The following is a 20,497-nucleotide window of genomic DNA, read 5'->3' as shown; positions in this document are numbered from 1 at the left end:
CCATAGTTAAGGTATTGAATTCTCATCAAAGAGATCAAACAAGAATATCTTTTTATGTTTTTAGAAAAAGCAAAAAACCCAACACAATGGTTTTTCATGTGAAAAATAAGAATATTACAAAATACAAAAAATTAAACAAAAATTGAATGGAATGCTTCTCTTCAGGTTACCAAAGTACTCACACACTAATCTTTCCCCATGAAAAACAACAAAAAATCAGACATCTACCACACTTTTCTCCATATCCCGGTAGCTAGCACCATAGCCAAAGAGGGCCGAACACCACACTCGTAGTAGGCACTTATAGGGGCACGCACACCCATAAGCCTACCCAACTACCCAAGTGCTCTGACTTAGGCGCCCTCACCCCTAGACCTCGGATGCACTCGCCGTCCGCTTGGGATTTGCATCCGATTGAGCTCCCATGCATCATTATAGGCTACATGACATTACCCCCTCCCCTTCTAAAGAGTTTTTGTCCACGAACAAATTGGGGAAAGCTTTTGGTATAAGCGCATTTAGTTGTTCTCACTGGAGACCTTTTATGACCTATCCTTCCACTTAACAATTTCCTATCGGTACACAGTACAGCTTGTGTTCCGATCTTTGAACCTAAGAATTCTCCTTGGTTCATGTGGAAGTGCGGTAACTCCAAGGACTTAACTACAACTTTAAGACAAACTTTGTCAAACTATTTCAGAAAGCTGTAAACAAGTGTGTGTGTGTGTGTGCGTAGACCATATGGTTATCTACGCCTGTAACTTCCCTAAGTACTATGACAAGGAAAGCAACACATACAACACATATTTTCCTTAAGTATTACGAACAAGGAAACATGAAACACTCATGTTTTATTTGGAACACCAAATCATAGTTGCCACTTGCAACTATGAAAGATGTCAATAAAACACAAATTGCTACTAAGGCATCAAATAACATCACGCCTTTAGTATATGCCAGAAGTTCTCAAATCCTCAAGAACTTCATAATGAATTCTCTATGACATTCAAGTAATTCCTTTGCATGTTCTAAGACATCAAAGATGTTTTTCTCTTATGGTTAAAAACCACATGGAATTTAATTCATCAAATTTACGTAACTATTACAAGTCTTTAGCAAATTGTTCTATAATGTGGTAAAGTTCAATTTACCTTACACATAGTCTAAGGAAAGGTACACTTTCCTCTGTGTTTTTCCAAGAACAGTTTACACATCTTGCAACGAAGATGATTTCCACATAGACAACGTCTATGTGATGTATAGTGTCTATGCACTACCAGAAAATCAAGTAAGGTGTAGCAATGAGAGTACCACTCCCAGCCCACAAGTAGATACATGCCTATCCACATGGCTACTCCAGCAACCACTTTGGTTACTTGGCAATACATATCTATGTCTCTATAGCCAACCATGTCTCTATGGATATGTTTATGGGCTATTATCTATGGTCACATCCAAAAGCTAATAGCACCATCCAAACACACCTCTGCATTGTGTGGTCTCACTGGACACCTCTACTAGGTGAAACAATATCATAAACCATTTCAATTATGAAAAATTATTTACTATAAAGTAATAAATGAGAAAATTTTATCGCTTACCTAGTCTATATACACATATGCTACGATATGTGGATTAGGTATGCCTCCACAACTGATAGACAAAACAAAATCAATCTCTGTACTTTGAGACTGCTTTGACATGAATAACACAACATCCAATTTGTGTTTAATACCAATACGAAGTCTGGCGTATAACAAATCTTTGTTGCCTCCCCATGACAATGCCAATGCACTACCTACTTGTAGGTGGCAATATACTACCCAACTCTAACCGATGGCAACAAAAAATAATGGGTCCTTGTACGCACTTCATAAGCATATTACAAAACACAAATGTGTATAATTTTTCTTTTTCCTAGTGAAGTAAAGAGGAACAACGTCCACTTTATACTGTGTCTCAAAACACCAAATCTCTCTCTCGATTTGGTTGAGTAACTTTATACATTTCTATTAGTAACTCCATACTCATGGATATACTTGCATCAATATATCCAAAAGAGCCATCTCTTACAAGATGGTTGAGCCACTACAGCACAGTGTCAGGGGCTGAAAAAATGCAGGGAGGAAGAGAGCTTGAGCTCTTACAAGCACACACACACTCACACAAACCCTAGAAGAGAACACACAAGATGAGAGGCTGAAATTGTTCTTCTTCTTCTCAACAAAAGGGTTGTACCAAAAAATAAGGGAAATACAACATAAGTACTAAAGTACTATGTACATACGGTCCATAATGTGAACACGCTAAGTGAGTGAGCTGCCAAGACAAGTATGCCATAACTCAGTGGTAGACTAGTAACTGGTGTAGTCCAATTGTAGAATCACTGGCGAATATCTATCATGTTAGCATCCTACCAAACACGCCAGTGATGTAAGTGGTGGAAATGGTAACCCAGGCATATCATATAGGTCAACTTGTGTTGAGCTTGACATCTCAACACTCCCCTTCAAGCTCAACTCCATCTCTAGGACTCCAAGCATAGTCCAAAATCTGTGAAGCTTCTTTGATCCCAGGGCTTTCGTGAAAACGTCAGCTACATGCACCTCTATGCTAACATACATAAGATCAATGTCTCATGCTAAGACCTCTCTCTGATGAAGTGATAGTGGACCTCTATGCGTTTGGTCCATGCATGAAAAATCGGATTTTTTACACCAACTGTATAGTGCTAAGGTTGTCACAATAGATGACAACCTGTCAACTTGTAGCCCCAAATCACCATCTAAGCTACCTCACATGCTGCCATTGCAACACCCGTATACTCTGCCTCTGTACTTGACATTGCAACTACCATGGTCTACTATAGACTTCACATAGCGCAATGTGTGCCTCAGACCATCCAAATGTGGCTTCTAAGGAACCTGCATAAATTGACTTTTTAATCCAAATGTATAGTTTAAATCTGGCCTGCAGGCAGTCAACTTGCCATTTGAATCTAATGGCATAGAAACTGGCTTACAACCAGCCATACCATATTTGGACAACATGTCCAATGCATACTGCCTCTCTGAAATCCATATGCCCTTGGCCGTCCTAATAACCTCAATGCCAAGGAATTACCTCATCTCACCCAAATCCTTCATGTCAACTTTCTACTGAGGAGACATTTCACACTCTCAACTTCCTCTCCACTATCACCCCCAACAATCAAATCATCCACATAGATTGTGATGACGACAAGGCCCTTATAACTCTTCCGCACATAGAGTGAATGATCAGCATCTACCACATGAAAGCCAATGGTGATAACATATTGTGCTATCTTATCATGCCATGCTCTCAGTGCATGTTTCAAGCCATATAAGGCTTTATGCAACTTGCATACAAAATCAGGGTGACCCACATCTTCATAACCTGGTGGCTGATCTATATACACTTCTTCTTGCAATTTACCATGCAAGAACACATTCTTAACATCCATTTGATGTAAAGCCCATCCTTTTGATGCACTGCAATAATAGCTCTCATGGTTGCCATCTTGGCAACGGGGCTGAACATCTCCTCATAATCAATGCCATAAGTTTGAGCATAACCTTTGGCAACCAATCTTGCTTTATACCTACTAATACTTCCGCCTAAGTTGTGATTTATTTTGTACACCCACTTGCATCCAATAGCCTTCTTGTCCTTAGGCAATGGCAACAAGTCCTAAGTCTCATTTTCATCCAATGCAGCCATTTCTTCATCCATGGATTTCTTCCAATCTAAATTACCAACAACTTCTTCAAAACATGTGGGTTCAACAGCTTGCACAACTTTAGCCATATATGCATAATGATAAGCAGCATAACCATCATATGTCAACCTATTAATAGGTTTTTTGAATCTCCCTGACCTGCATTGTCCATGATCACTACTTGGTATTTTTGCAGCTTCTCTTGCCTTTCTTACACCAAGTGTTCTAATAGCTAGAATTCCAAGCTCATCATCAAGACTCCGCTTCGAGCCACTAGACTCTCCATCAACATAAGAATGCCCTGCAAAAATGTCAGGCATACTAAGAGGCTCACCAACTTTCTCTTTGCCTTTTCATGATGTACCAACTACATTTTCAGGATTGGTATTTTGATGCAGCCTGCCACTCCATGGTCTATCACAACAGAAGAGGACTCTCCAAATCCACTCAATGGCTATGATTGTTGACTTGCATTCTATGCAATCACATTTCCAATTACATCAACCCCAATGACATCTTTTTCAGCAAAATACTAGCTACTCATTTCATCAAACACAACATCTCTGCTTATCCTTAACTCTCGAGTAGTAGGGTTATAGCATCTATATTCCTTTTGCTTAAGGGAATATCTAATAAACATTTCATCAAACACAACATCTCTGCTTACTCTCAACTCTCGAGTAGTAGGGTTATAGCATCTATATTCGTTTTGCTTAAGGGAATATCCAATAAACACACATTTTTCTACCTTTGGATCCAACTTCATACGCAACTCATCTGGCACATGCACATAGGCAATACATCCAAAAACTTTCAAGTGAGACAAGTCAGGTTTCTTGTAATTGAATTTCTCCTTTGGCGTTACATCATGTATGGCTGCAGGTTTCTTGCAATAATTGAATTTCTCCTCTGGCCTTACATCATATATGGCTGTAGTAGTAGAAACAGCTTCAGGCCAATAGCTATGCTTCTGTGTCATCAATGCTCGTGCTATCTCTACAATGTGCCTGTTTTTTTGCTCAGCAAATCTATTTTGTTGCAGAGTGTATCTACATGTAAATTGTTTTTGAATGCCATTCTTCCACAATAAAATCAGAGAACTCATTGAAGAAGGATTCTCCCCCTCCATCTAACCTTAGGCACTTCACATGCTTCCCTGTCTGCTTTTCAGCCATCATTCTGAAATTCTGAAAATGAGTGAAAATTTCAATCTTCTCCTTCATGAAATACACCCACACTTTCCTCGTGTGGTCATTAATGAATGTTACATAATACTTGCAGCCACCCATAGATGTAGTTTTTGTAGGACCCCATACATCTGAATGCACAACATAGATGTAGTTTTTGCAAGACCCCATACATCTAAATGCACAACATCTAGTACATTCCTACTCACATTTCTATTATGTGGAAATACATGCTTTGTCTACTTTCCAACTTGGCATGCTTCACATACTTTCTACATACCATTAACCTTGAACTTAGAAAACCTTGTCACAATTTCTTTAGTCTGCATAGACTTCATTATTTGCACATTTACATGCCCAATTCTCTTATGCCAAATATCTGTATCTATAACAAATCTTGAACCTTGTGCAAACATTGCAGGTTTCACTTCATGCATATTTACATATAGTGTAAATTGCCCACTCTATTGCCTTTTGCAACTAACCTGCAATTGTCTTTGAAGTCTTCGACATAACAACCATCAGGGTTAAAGCGCATCTGCAAACTCTACTCAATCATCTGGCCAATAGAAGCTAGATTTGGAATGTAAACTACATCTGCCAGATACTTCACCTTACCATTCTACATAGACAATGGCACATTTTCAACATGGGCAATTGGATGAGTAATATTATCCACTATTTCAACAAAACCTGCCTTTTTAGGATTTTTCATATCCTTAAACCACTCGCCACCACACCATGACTGGTCGTGGTTCAAAGCACCTGAATCCACATACCACACATCATCATTGCATTGTGGATACATCATTTTAAGCACATGCTACATTTTTCCACATGCTACATCATTGCATTGTGGATACATCATTTTAATCACATGCTACATTTTTCCACGTCTCATGTCATTTTGCTTCTTATAGCAATCTGTCTGCACATGCCTAGATTTGCCACAATAAAAAAGCCTTGTGTATCATTTTGCTACCTTTGCCAATTTCCACGACCTCTTTGACTCCCCATGCCTCTGAATTGGCCTCTTCCACCTATGTGTTATTAAAGTGATTCATGGGACTGCTGTTGTTGACCATAATTTTGATTACCTATTCAGCCACCACCTTGGCCATGGCCTCGGCCTCTACCTGCACTTGTGTAGAAGGCTTGTTTCTTTGAATTGCTTTTGTTTTGTGAATTGTGGACAATAACATAGACCCAAAGCCCAATCCACCACCCAAGATACCTAAACTCTTTTCTTCAATGATTAGCATTGACACCAAATCTATAAAGTTAGGAATGTTCTCCCGAGTGTGAATAGATGTCTTGAATGCATTGTATTGTGGCACGAGACCACGTAGATATACTTCCACATTATCATCATCATCAACATAAACACCAATAGATGCAAGGGATTCCACAATGCCCTTGATCTTAAGGCGTAGTCATTCACAGGCATGTTTTTTTTCTCCTACCGCTCAATGGGAGCAACTATTAACCTATTTCCTAGGATTAACAAGAGCTACCACCATTATCTTACATCAAGGAGTCAAGGTAGATACTCCAAAGGGTCATACATTCAAGATATGAAGCAATGGTGTCCAAAGCTACAACTTGGATGGCCACCCGTAATGGTGTGACAGAGTATTTATGGCAATTTCCACTTCAAGAGCATGTGGTAGCATGTAGGATGAAGTCCCAAGTGATGTACTTCATGGATATATTATGAAAGTAGTCATTGTAATAGCATTAGGCCTCTTATGAGCCTAAAGTGTCCAGCCGACCATAGTTTAAGTGAGTGTGAACACTTATGGCCATGTATATAAGTGAATTTCTCTCATAATACAACATACTCTCCCATTGTGCAATTGATTCTTGGTTTTGCTAATCCTCTTGCTAATCTCTCTCCCTAATGCATGCTAGTGAGTGTGTGTGAGTGAAGTGAGTTGAAAAGAAGGACGAGTGTCCGTAGTGCAATGTGGCGGTGTGACAATGCTCGTGTGGCGAGGCGCGGTGGAATTGCTTCTCAAGGAGTTGTAGAGCTTGGAGACCTCAAGGGTTACGAGCTTAGCCATTGGAAAGATCCTCATGACGTGGTTCACCAGCTAATCTCTTGTTGGATGTGTTTCAAGAGGGGTTAGGGTGAGCCATAACATTTTTGGCGCCGTTTGCCGGGGAACCATACCTTGGCTTTTTCCATTGTTTTCTTCTAATCTACTCATTACCCATTGCCCATTATCTTGATTAATGGTTTCCCATGAAAAAGGCATCAAGGGTTACGAGCTTAGCCATTAGAAAAATCATCACGACAGTTGCGGTTCACTAGGTAATCTCTTATTGGATGTGTTTCAAGGGGGGTTAGGGTGAGCCATAACATATTTGGCGCCGTTTGTCTGGGAACCATACCTTGGCTTTTTCCATCGTTTTCTTCTAATCTACTCATTACCCATTATCTTGATTAATGGTTTCCCATGAAAAAGATGTGGATTTGATAGCGATTTGTGTGTGATTTTGTGAGAAATAGCTCTCTTTTTTGTTTTGTAAAGAATGCTTTTTTGTTTTGTAAAGAATGCTTTTTTTGCTTAATTTTTAGCTGAAATTATTGTTTTTTGTTGTTATTAATGTGGTTTTTAATGTTCTTAGGACTTGTGCATAGTTTGTATTAGGCTTAGTTTGTATCCATTGCATCAATGCAATAGAATACAATTTTTAGTGAATGTTAGCTCTCTTTAGTATTAAACATGGAAGTAAAATCATTAATTTTAGCTTAATTTGTGTGTTTTTTGTTGAAATTATTTGCATTAGAGTGTTAGTAAGCATTAGGAGTAGCTTAATCCTTTAATCAAAACCATAAAAAAAAACCCTTGAATTCGACTTGGACTGGTTTTTATCATTAAGGGTGATTAATCTTGTTCAATGCAATAGAATGCAATTTTTAGTGAATGTTAGCTCTCTTTAGTATTAAACATAGAAGTAAAATCATTAATTTTAGCTTAATTTGTGTGTTTTTTACTGAAATTATTTGCATTAGAGTGTTAGTAAGCATTAGGAGTAGCTTAATCCTTTAATCAAAACCATAAAAAAAACCCTTGAATTCGACTTGGACTAGTTTTTGTCATTAAGGATGATTAATCTTGTTCAAGAGGTAAAAAATTTAGAAAATGGGTTAATTGGGGTCCAAATTGATCATGTAAGTAGTTGACATTAGTGTTTTTGAGTGTTTTGGGAGCATCTACATTCTTCAAAACACCTAATTACATCAATTTCTTCATTAATTGGAGAAATCTGACTCAATTTGCTTAAAAGAGACCAAAATTAAAAGTCTAATTAATCCCTTATTTTAGATTAATTTACACATTTGTTGATGCACATAGCCTAGCATTCCCTTGCTCTATCCAATGATGTGCTCAATTGTGTGAATTAATTAGAGATTAGTGGTTAATTAGAGTCCTTGATTAGTGTAAAAGAGAGAAAGATTAGTGAAAAGATTAATTTTTAATTAATTCTTAATCACTTTTTTACATAACTCATTTAAACCTTTGAGCATTCAATGAGCAGATGTCCCTGAGTTGTCAAATTGTCCATTTTGGGGGTCATTTATGAAGGGTGTAAGGGGGTCATTTATGACCACCCAATGTAGTGGCAATTTACCACCACAAGATCTACATGGACAAGCTCTAGAGGAGCTTTGCATGACATTTATGAAGGGTGTAAGGGGGTGAAGGAGTAGATGCTTTATCGGAGTCGATCGTTGACGTAGATGGTAGGTCATTATGTAGAGGGGCTTTCGTTGAGAAGAGGTTTGTAACTTTCTGCGTTTAGCATCATAGAAATCCATTAGGGTTGGATCCTCTTCCTTGCAGTATGGTATTGTCAACTTTGTATCATTGACCCTATCACTCGCAAAGCATAGCGGTGCTTGGGGCAGCAATAGTCCATTTATGCTCCAAGATCAAATCTGCTTCCAACACATACTTAACCACCAAAAACTTGAAAGTGAGGGGGTTAGTTTCTTCTCAGGATTTAAAACTAAATAACGTAACTAATCGTATCTAGTTGTTTCTCAAGAATCCTCCGATCCAGCTATCCCATCCGGCCCATGGGTTAGCCAACCACTGCCGACCACCACTGAATTGGTGAGATTCCTTTATAAAGATTTGGTTGGGTTTTTGCCCGGGTACCGAGGAAAAGAGTTCCCAGGTCCCCTAGCCGCAAAAATCAAGGTAGGCATACCACGTACACACCCAATATGAACTTGCCATTTATAACAGATTCGACTGGCTTTATAACAGATTCGACTGCTTTAAAAACAATCCTTCAATAGAAATCATAATATTTCTGATCATTTTCCAAAATTCCGAGTCCATTGTATTACAAAAATGTATCCTCTGAACTCTCCGTTGAAGACCAGCTGGCCAACCAACGAGATCCAGTATCAAAATTTGGTTCCCAAAAATCTTTCCTTTTTGTCTATTCCCGAAATCTTCCTCGATGTACGCATGGGTGTCCTAGCAACCATGAGCCCATGCATCACCTGGTCAGAACCCTCTAGGATCATCCTTAGGTGTCCTAGCACTTCACTCAGGGACCGCTTCGTCGGTCCTCGCCCATCGTATCAGAAGCGTACCATTTTAACCGTACCGAGGCTGGTCAAGACCTCGGCAGGCTTTGCCGCGAGCAACGTCCCTTGTCCGCCAGCTGTTCTAAATGAACCGCTGTTCTAAATGAACCGCCTCTTAGAAAAACATAAGCCAAATGCTTCCTCCAACATTCTGGCGTAAAACAGTCCTTTGAATGAAAAAAACAGAGGTTCCAATGCAAGTAAAATTCCAGTTTGAGATCGGTTTCGACAACCCTTTTTCCATATCTCCCAATTTCATAATGAGGATCCTTGATCTCTCATGAGGGTAATTTACCCATCATTTTGTCTATTTGTCCAACTAGATTCTTGGTGAGTTTGGTCAAGGAAAAACTAGATTAGTTTCGATATTCTATTCTTTGGATTTAGTAACTGGAATTGTTCACACGAAGTTTTTGTCTGATTTAGATTGAGATAAGGACAATTAGGTTTACTGTCCGTCCCTCACGTAGTCTAACCAAATTCATTCGGTTTAGTTCTACAAGCATTCCCTTCTAAACATCTAGATTTTGGGTAAATATCAATTTAGTGATTTTACTAATCAAAATATCCAAAGATATTCTTTATGCCACATAATTTCTCAGCCTTAATTCATTAGGTAGAATTATGGTGAAAATTCATCTTTTGACACTAAAATTTAATTCAAATCCATCTTTTCTTAAATATCATAAAAATTCTTCTTTTAACTAAAATATCAATTCTTCTCAAATCCATCTTTTCTTAAATATCATAAAAATTCTTCTTTTAACTAAAATATCAATACCTATTTTTTTTGAATAAACTTGAAATCCTTCTTTTTCTCATTTCAATGAGTGCAATCCAATTATCATGGGAATTCCTCTTTTACCATAAATTAAATCTACTTAAAATTCTTCTTAAAAATTACATAAAAATATCCATTAATTTCATTAAGCTAAAAATTCCACTTTTCTCATTTAAACATTTGAATTCCAATATGGTGGGAATTCCTCTTTCATCATTTAATCTTATTTATAGAAAAAGATAAATTTAACTAAATTTTCTCTTAAAATTTAAATAAAAAACTTCATCAATTCCTTTACACTAGGAATTACACTTTCCTCATTTAAATATTTGGATTCCAATATAGTGGGAATTCCTCTTTCATCATTTAAAATTTATCTATGCAAAAAGATAAATTTAACTTAATTTTCTCTTAAAAATTTAAATAAAAATCTTCATTAATTCCTTTACACTAGGAATTATACTTTTCTCATTTAAATATTTGGATTCCAATATAGTGGGAATTCCTCTTTCATCATTTAAAATTTATCTATGCAAAAGGATAAATTTAACTAAAATTCTTCTTTAATTTTTAAATAAAATATGCGTTATTTTAGCATCACAATTTTTCTCTTACTTCATTGGAGTACATGGATTTCCATTGTCATGGGGATTACTCTTTTAACATAAAAATGAATTACTAGAAATTCCTCTTTTTTGTAATTAACTAGTTATGCATAAACATAAAAATCAATTTTCCATGATTATAATGAGAATCATTCAATTAATCTAGGATGATTAATCCTAGAATATGGTAGGAAGTCCTCTTTTCATATTATGAAAAGGAATGAAAATGATTTATGTGTTAATTTTACAGAAATTTTACCATAGCTTCGTTGCTATTACTGGTAATTCTCAATAAATTTGAAAGAATAAAGTTTAGTATTATTCATGTGATCAGAATAACCACTAATTGGATCAGGAAGAAGTTCATAGGCTAAGTCACCTACTTTCTTTGTAATCAGATATGGCCCATAGTATCTGGGGGATAACTTCTTGTACTTCCCAAGAGATAGAGAACTTCTTTTGGGGCGTACACGAATGAAGACCATATTTGCATCTTCAAGCTTTCTGTCTGTCCTCTTCTTATCTGCGTATTGCTTCTGTCTATCTTGGGTAGCTTTTATATCTTTGCGAATTGACTGCATCTGTTGCTCCATGTCGTCAAGCATCTGTATGGACATCTCAACCCTAATCAATGGGTCGGACCAAGTTAATGGTGTTAAGCAATCTTGTCCATACAGAGCTTTGAAAGGACTCATCGCGATGCTTCGGTGATAAGAGGCATTGTAGGTGAACTTGACTAGGTGCAGATAGCTTAGCCACCTCTTGACTTCCCTGCCACATCATGACCAAAATATATCTTTAATTACTTGGTTCACCCTTTCAGTTTGACCATCGGGCTCGGGGTGGTAAGCTATGCTGAGATCCAAGAAAGTTCCTACTACTGCTTCAAAAAATGCAGTCCAGAATCTTGACGTGAACTTGGGATCTCGATCACTTACTATTCTCCTGGGTAGGCCATGCAATTTGCAGATTTCCTTGAGGAACAATCTGGCCACATCCACTGCAGTGTAGGTTTCTTTTACTGGAATCAGATGGGCAACTTTGGTTAGTCTATCAACTACCACAAAGATGGAGTTGTAACCTGATTGCATTGAAGGTAGACTAGTAATAAAATCCATACTGATACATTCCCACTTTATCTGCTGGGGGATGTCTAATGGATGTAACTTCATAGGCATTTTTACTCTTTTTGCTTTCACTTTCTGACAATTCAGGCATTGACGTACATGATTAAGTACATCCCTTTTTAGTCCAAGCCAAAAGAAGCTTTTCTTCACACAGACATGTAGGTTTTGATGAAACTTGGATGTCCTGCAATAAGGCTGTCATGGGCTTCATTCATAATTTGACCTTTAGTTCCCTCATCATTGGGAATGCATAGCTTGCTATTATAATACATAATTCCATCATCCAGGCTGTACCCTTAAACTCGGTTCAACTCATGAGGAGTTTTGCTTTCTTGCATAAGTAGGGTAACAATAGGGCCAAAGAATCTATCCTGCATGATCTTCTCTCTTGCCTCATTAATCAATGGATTTAAGGCTTTTCTGCTGAGGGCATCTGCTACCACGTTTTCTTTGCCTGGGCAGTACTTGATTTCAAAATCAAATTCCTGTAGGGTCTGCATCCACCTTCTTTGGCGCATGTTGAGATCCTTCTGGGTGAAGATCCACTTTAAGCTTTGATGATCTGTCATCATCAAAGTGAATCTTTGACCCGCTGTCTCCACAACTTCAAGGCATATACTACTGAAAGTAGCTCCAGGTCGTAGACATCATAATTTCTCTCATGCGTTTTGAGTTTTTGGGATTCATAGGCCACTGCATGACCTTCTTGCATGAGTGCACCTCCTAGGGCAAAACCACTGGTATCAGTTATACTACCTCAAAGGGTAGAGAGAAATCTGGTAGTTTTAGAATGGGATTGGTTACCAAGGCGGTCTTCAGCATATCAAAAGCACTCTGACACCTAGCAAACCATTGAAACGGGATATTCTTCTTGAGAAGATTAGTCAGGGGGGAAGCTATGAGAGCATACTTAGGTATAAAAATTCTATACCAACCAGTTAGTCCCAAGAATCCTCTGACTTCTTCTTTGGTTCAGGCCAATCTATGACTACTTGGACTTTTGCGAAATTTAGAGAAATCCCATCTTTGGATACCAGAAAGCCCAAGTATTCAACATGGTCGACAGAGAAAGTGCATTTGCTCTTTTTTTAGCAAAGAGTTGGTGCTTCCTTAGAATCTCAAGAACTTTTCGGACGTGAGCTTCATGGTCAGCTGCATTCTTTGAGTAAATCAGAATATCATCAAAGAAAACAAGAACAAAATTATCCAAGTATTCTCTGAGAATGTCCTGCATTAGGCAATTGAATGTAGCTGGGGCATTTGTCAAACCAAACGGCATGACTTTAAATTCATAGTGCCCATAATGAGTATTGATGGCTGTCTTTGGGATATCTTGCTCATTAATCCTGATCTGATAATACCCTGATTTGAGATCTATCTGGGCTCCACTTAGCCTGTCCAGAAGCTCATCAATTTTGGGGATAGGATACTGATTCTTAACAGCTAATTGAGACCTCTGTAATCCACACAAAGTCTTAGCGTTCCATCTTTCTTTTTCGTAAAGAGAACTGGCGCTCCCCAATGTGAAACACTGGGTCTTACAAACCCTTGTTCTAACAGCTCCCTAAGCTGTTTCTTGAGTTCAATGGCTTCAAGGACTGGCATTCTGTACATGCGCTGGGCTACTGGCTGAGCTCCGGGGGTCAATTCTATCACGTGATCTACTTCTCGAATCGCGGAGGCATCTCGGCTAGCTCTGCTGGGAATAAATCATCATATTCACTTAACCATTCTGGTTCTTTAGCTTTTAACTTTGTGTCTACTAGATTCATTTTGACAACAAAAATGAGCTGTTTCTTTCTAAGTCCTTTTATTAACTTAGAAGCTTTTACTGATTGTAGACTTGGGGATCCTGAATTTCTGGTTCCTTGAACTTTGTTTTCATGAAGGTCACGGAAGGAAATGGTCCCGTTGTGACATGAATGTCGGCTTAATTTTTGTGGAGCCAATCCATTCCAAGGATCCCGTTGAAAACTCCCAAAGGAAGGACTCTGAACTAACAGTCAGTTATATTCCCATCTAGATTGAATTGAATACGATCTGCCTCATGGTGAGTGAAAAGGTTCTTCCCACTGGCCAATTCTCAACTTGCATAGGTTTCCCTGATTTCTGATCTAAGACTAGCTTACGTAAGCATCCAGGGGAAATAAATGAATGAGTACTGCTTGAATCAATCAAAAGATTGAATAACTTACCCTTATACTCAGCTGGAGTATGGATGACTGAGAATTGACGATTTGGGCCTTGGTTTTCAATTGTGGCATAAATCTGGCCTCTTTCCTCTTCCACTACTTCTGCTATTGTAATCGCTCTGGCTGCTGCTGCAGACTAGGGCGAAACTCTTCCTCTTTGGTTACCCCAGTTCTGGGGAGGGAGTTCTGAGATTACTCTGTACAGAGGCAGATGGCTGAGCTAGATTCCTCCTGGGATTGCCCTGATTTTGACAAGACAGAGCCTGATTTGACTGATAGGAAGGGGATGGTCTCTGCATTCTAGGTCCTTGACTTCCCTGCCCTCTTGACATGGTAGGAGTCGGGCAGTCTTTAAGCTGGTGTCCAAAACCCTGACATCCAAAACATCTATTTTCACTTCTAAGCTCCTCCCTCTGAGTCCTTGAAAAAGGTGGGGCTCCTGAGAAAGTGTTCTGAGGGAAGGGTCTTCCTTCACTTCTGAATATGCCAGCATCTTGATTCTCTTGCTGCCTCTTTGGGGGTGGAAAGTTTGAAGCACTTCCCGAGGTTTGGTACCTTTTAAAGCTTGAGCATGCAGGCCTTGGCGAGAGCTTGACAACAAATGCCTTGGCAAAGTCCTTTGCCATTCTGACAGCTTCCGCCATTGAGAATGGCTTGGCATTTTTCACTAAAGTATCCAATGGCTCGATCATTCCTTGAATGAATCTGGCCATCAGCTGCTCTTCATCCAAAAGTGGAGGATATTTGAGGAGAAGGGCAAATGCCTAATGGTACTCTCTTCAATTGTCCGGCTATCCTACTTCAATTCCAAGAACTCGTTCATTTTGGTTTCCAGGAAGCCCAGAGGACATAATCTTTTCCTGAGGTATGCTTTAAGATCTGACCAGGTCTGGGTATTTCGGTCGCTCGAGACAGTTTGTCTTACAATGGTTCCTCCAAGCGACCTTGGTCGTTTCCACAATCTTTAATCTGGCGAGAGCCATCTTGCTCCTCTCATTGTTGTAACCGGTTACATCAAAGTACTCTTCCATGGCCTCAATCCATTTTTCCACTGTTTCTCCTAATTGTTCCCCTTTACCCTTAAATGGACTAGGTTGGGATCGATGCAGGGCTTTACGAACGTCCGGATCTAACTCTTCATCATCATCGGTAAGAGGATCTAGTTACCTAGAACAGGCTGCACGCCTCATGATTCTGACAAAACGAGATTTTTGTCAACTTAACTTTGGCATCAGATTTATGATTATTTAATTTTTGAGATTTATTTCTTAAACAATAATTATTCCATCATAATTCTTAAAAACAAGATTCATTCTGATAATTTTATTAACCAAAATTCACAACCACAAAAATAATTTGGAATCTTTTGCAAAACGTCATTTATTATCAAAAGTTTTTGATATATACATAGAGCATCTCGGCTCCAAAAGTCACTGTCTCAATCTCGTACGCAGAAAAAGACAATACTGCAATAGAGACATGCAGTATTGATATACACGATCCATCACCGATAAGGGTGGTGTAATTTTACTTCTAGGAATAAAGCGACTCAGAAGTCTAAAAATTCGACAAGAATTTTCAAAATTTTGGGGCGAATGATTAAAGATTTGAACATAATAAACAACTCCGAGCCTTATCAAGATCATGGCTAGGGAGATATTCTGCCTGAGTCTTTGAAGCTGATTGGTATTGACATTAATACATCACCCTCCAGAGAACCACATGTGCTGACATCGCTCTACAGGATCAGGGAAGTATAGATCCTCAAAGTGAGAGCGATCCTCACCTTGCTTTCTCAGGGTGCAGCAGAGTTGACGAGATGATCGAAGGCAAAGGCGATCATATATCCTGACTTTGGGAAAGTCCAGGAATGCTAGACAGATTTGGGGTATCCACCTAAAAATCCACTTTAATTTATGAGTTTTCAATTTATGAATTCATTTCAAACATAATCTTAGCAAGTGAAAACAAATTTTTTACAGATTTACATTAAAGTTTTAGGCAATTTCTGCTGCTGTTTCATATGTTTACAATAGCGCTCTGATACTAGCTGTGAGATTCCACTGTCCCCTCTGCGCACTGGAATTTTTGGTTGGTAGCAGCAGCGAAAGTAGCTTCCTCTTGCACGGAACATGGTTTCCCACTTGGGGCCTCGCCCTCGAATGTCCGGGCACGAGAGTAATTTGGTGGTCATTCGAAACCGAAACCGGAAAAATATCCCTTGCTTGAAAAACGGGGAAAATTTCCCTTCCACCTTTTTGAATTTCTTAACGAATTTTCTAACGAGGTCAAGAGATTAAACTAACCTTCATCGGATTAAACCAGATAGAAGGAAACTATTACAGACTTAACTTGAAGAAATCAACGCTTTTTTCCTAATTGAATCAGGCACATCCGTTGATCTATTCATTTGAGAAGTCTTCAGGCTTTTATTTAACTATTCGAGTTCTAAGCGTATTCTTATTAATCAATTCTATTATTAAAACTCTACTGATTCTAGCCTAACCCCATCCGACCCATGGGTTAGGCCCATGGGTTAGCCACCGCCCAACCACTGGAATTGGTAGAACTAGACAAGTACTCACCCACCCATAATTGAATGCCTTTCTTAACTTTTGCTTTAGAATACAGATATGCACACACTCCTCTTTAAACTTTAACTTATAAAACAATCCATTGACAAACAATTTTTGGTTACAGATATCATAACTCAAAATTTCCATCACATCCTTGTTTCTCAACAAAAACACTATCACTATGGACTCTCCGTTGAGACCATCAGGTCTGAGCAACAACGAGATCCAGTAAAAACAAATTACAATAACATTAGTCCATCATACAATATCTTCCTCAACATATGCATGGGTGTCCTCGGCACCGCGAGCCCGTGCATCGCTTGCTCAGAACCCTCCAGGATCCTCCTTAGGTGTCCTGGAACTTCACTTAGGGACCGCTTCATCGGCCCTCGTCCACCGTACCCGAAAGTGTACCATTTTAAAAATTACGGAGGATGGTCCTCAAGACCTGGGTAGGCTTTACCGTGTGAGCTGTCCTTTGAACACTCCCTGCCAGCTGTTGCAACCGAACTTCCCTTAGAAAAACACATATACCAAATGCTCTCTCCAGCATTCTGGCGTAAGATAGTCCTTTAAGAAAACAGGGTTTCTATGCAAGTTTTTAGTTTTGATTTTCTTTTGAATACAATGAGTATATCTTAAATCCGTGTCCCCAAAACTTCTTGATCGTAGGTCAGAATTCCAAAACAGAATTCCTTGAATTCTGTAACCTTGATCCTCAGATCAATTCAAAGGGTCTTAACTTAGTTTCGGATTTGGTGGGAGATTTGAGTGAATTTTCTTGAACTGGCCACATCGTCTTTTCTCTTGAAACTGACGAAAGAGTTTGGTTATGGTCATAGTCCGATTCAGGTTTCGAGTCTGATAAGGTTCTTCTTGAACTATCTTTCTAAAAAGGAGGTGATATTTCAATTACTATCTTACTGAATATCTTACTGAATTTCATTAATTGAATATTCACTTAACTGATTTCTAAACTAACACAAATTCTGATGAGGAATGAATTAATCATTTATCTGAAATTTCGACTTCGATAATTTTTTGAATTTTCTCATTACAATCCGAGTGAATATAAAATGATAGAAATTTCTCTCTTAGAGTATTTACTTACTTGTTTATCAAATACTCGTAGAAATTAAACATAGAATTAAAGAGAACTCTAATTTTGATATAAAAATTCATTATGTATCTATTTATGCATAAAATCCAACTTCAATGGAAATAACACTATTATATAAAAGAAAAATCCTTTTATGCGTCTATTTATGCATAAAATCAATTTAATAGGAATAACACTTTTAAAATAAAAAAATTCTTTTATGCATCTTTCTATGCATAGAATTGAATTCTAATGAAAGTAACACTTTTATAACAAAAAAATTTCTTTTATGCATCTTTCCATGCATAGAAATTAAATCTAATAAAAATAACACTTTTATAATAAAAAAATTCTTTTATGCATCTTTCCATGCATAGAAATTAAATCTAATGAAAATAACACTTTTATAATAAAAAATATCCAATATGTATCTTTCTATGCATAGAAATTGAATCTAATAAAAATAACACTTTTATAATAAAAAAATATCCAATATGCATCTTTCTATACATAGAAATTGAATCTAATGAAAATAACACTTTTATAATAAAAAAATATCCCTATGCATAGAATTTAAATCTAATGAATATAACACTTTTATAATAAAAAAAATCTAATACACATCTTTCTATGCATAGAATTTGAATCTAATGAAAATAACACTTATAATAAAAAAATATCCAATATGCATCTTTCTATGCATAGAATTTAAATCTAATGAAAATAACACTTTTATAATAACAAAAAAACTAATACGCATCTTTTTATACATAGAATTTAAATCTAATAAAAATAACACTTTTATATAAAAGAAAATCCTTTTATGCTTCTATTTATGCATAAAATAGGAATAACACTTTTAAAATAAAAAGAATTTCTTTTAGAATGCACAAACGGTGGGGATTATTCTTTTTGAATAACATAAAGATAAAACTTATTTCCACAAAATTTAAGAAAATTTTGCCACCATAACCTCCTTTGTATGGCTAACCATTTCTCAATTTTTACATTCTAAATTTACTTTAAAATTTATCCCAAGATGAAATAAAGTACTCTAATCTAATCATTTTTCACTTCTAAAGAGTAATCAATAGGAAAAGTTTAACTTAATTTATTTGTTTCACATTTTAGGATAAAGAAAGGTTGAAATTCTTAATGAAGAGAAGGGGGAAGCCTTTTCATTAAGGCTTAACATCCATATTCACATTAAAAAAAGCAAAGAATTAAAAAAACCATAGATTAGAATTAAAAAAAAGTAGAATTATTAACTTACATGGAGTTTTGTGAGCTTTCCTTTGGCTTGAGGGATTGAGGGTTCTACTCTTGTTTGGATCAAGAGTGGCCACCAATTCTTTGTAGAGGAATTAGTCAAAAACAAGTGAATTATCAAGTGAATTCAATGTTTTTGGCTCTGGGGAGGAGTAGAGTAATAGTGCATAAACACTGTTAAGCTTTTACAAAGGGGGAGGCTTCTATTTATAGGAAAAAGTGAGCCTCTAACCAAGCAAACTGATTCTAGAATTTTCTAGATCAGTTTGGTCAATTTTGACCATTTTTGACCATTTTTGGGTCAGTTCAGCTTACTTTTTGAACTAGACTTGAATTAGGAGAGAGGAGAGATGAAATATCTCATTATTTGAGAGTTTAAAACTCCTCCATACATGTGAAATAGGCGCCTCCTTCATGAGGAGGAATCCCCACTCTAAGGTGTCAAAATTTTATTTTTTTAGTATTTCCTTTGGTCCTTAGTCCACTCTTCACCTTATGTGAGTATTTAATAATTTTTGGGAGGTTTTTATTTATTTCTTCAATTTATCTCCTCCCTAAATTTGGATTAATCTGTCTGGTCCCTCAGAACCTTAATCTAAAACTTTTAGAAAATCTGGACCCTTAGGCTAAGGTCTTTTTAGTAGATTATAATTTATTTCTAATGCACCTTAGGAAATTCTTTTTAAACTTTTGTTTTGAGAAAATTTATTTTAATAAGAAAGGATATTTTTCCATCCAAAGATATCTAAAAACTGAGTTATCTCTCTCTAGAACATTTTCTCTCTCTAGGCCAAATTAGGTAGAAACAAGATCTTTTATTATTCTGAAAAGGGGATTGATTACAAGGGAAGATACTGGACATCTTGAGGGCCTGGGAAAGAATCTTACACCAAGGCCCTAGTAGAGGAGAGTGTCAACGACTTCACAAAGCCAAATTATGAGCTAACCGGGCCAGGGATACAATAATGTATCCAAGAAATGAACCAACAAGGGAAAAGGGAATTGGATGTACCTACTCCAATTCCAGAAGAGTCAGAAGAGGGGTCTCAAGGAAACCTGATGTCAAGAATGTTTGAGGAGGTTACACAAGATGTGTTCATTCATTCATTCCCTAGGAATGGATATGAGATGCACACATAGAAGGAACCCTCATTTGCCAGAGAGCCCAGAGACATAGGCAGTCTCGTAGCTATACTATCCACATCCATGCAAATGCCATTGGAACAATTACTACGCAGTTTACCAACATTGTGGGCTGACATAAAAGAATGGGTAACGGTGGAATAAGGTCAGCAGACATTACAGAGGAGATT

This window comes from Cibotium barometz, chromosome 40 (assembly GCF_041138505.1).
Source record: "Cibotium barometz isolate CiBa-2024 chromosome 40, ASM4113850v1, whole genome shotgun sequence".
NCBI classification, from domain to species: domain Eukaryota; kingdom Viridiplantae; phylum Streptophyta; class Polypodiopsida; order Cyatheales; family Cibotiaceae; genus Cibotium; species Cibotium barometz.
Note: the sequence above shows the minus strand (reverse complement) of the source record.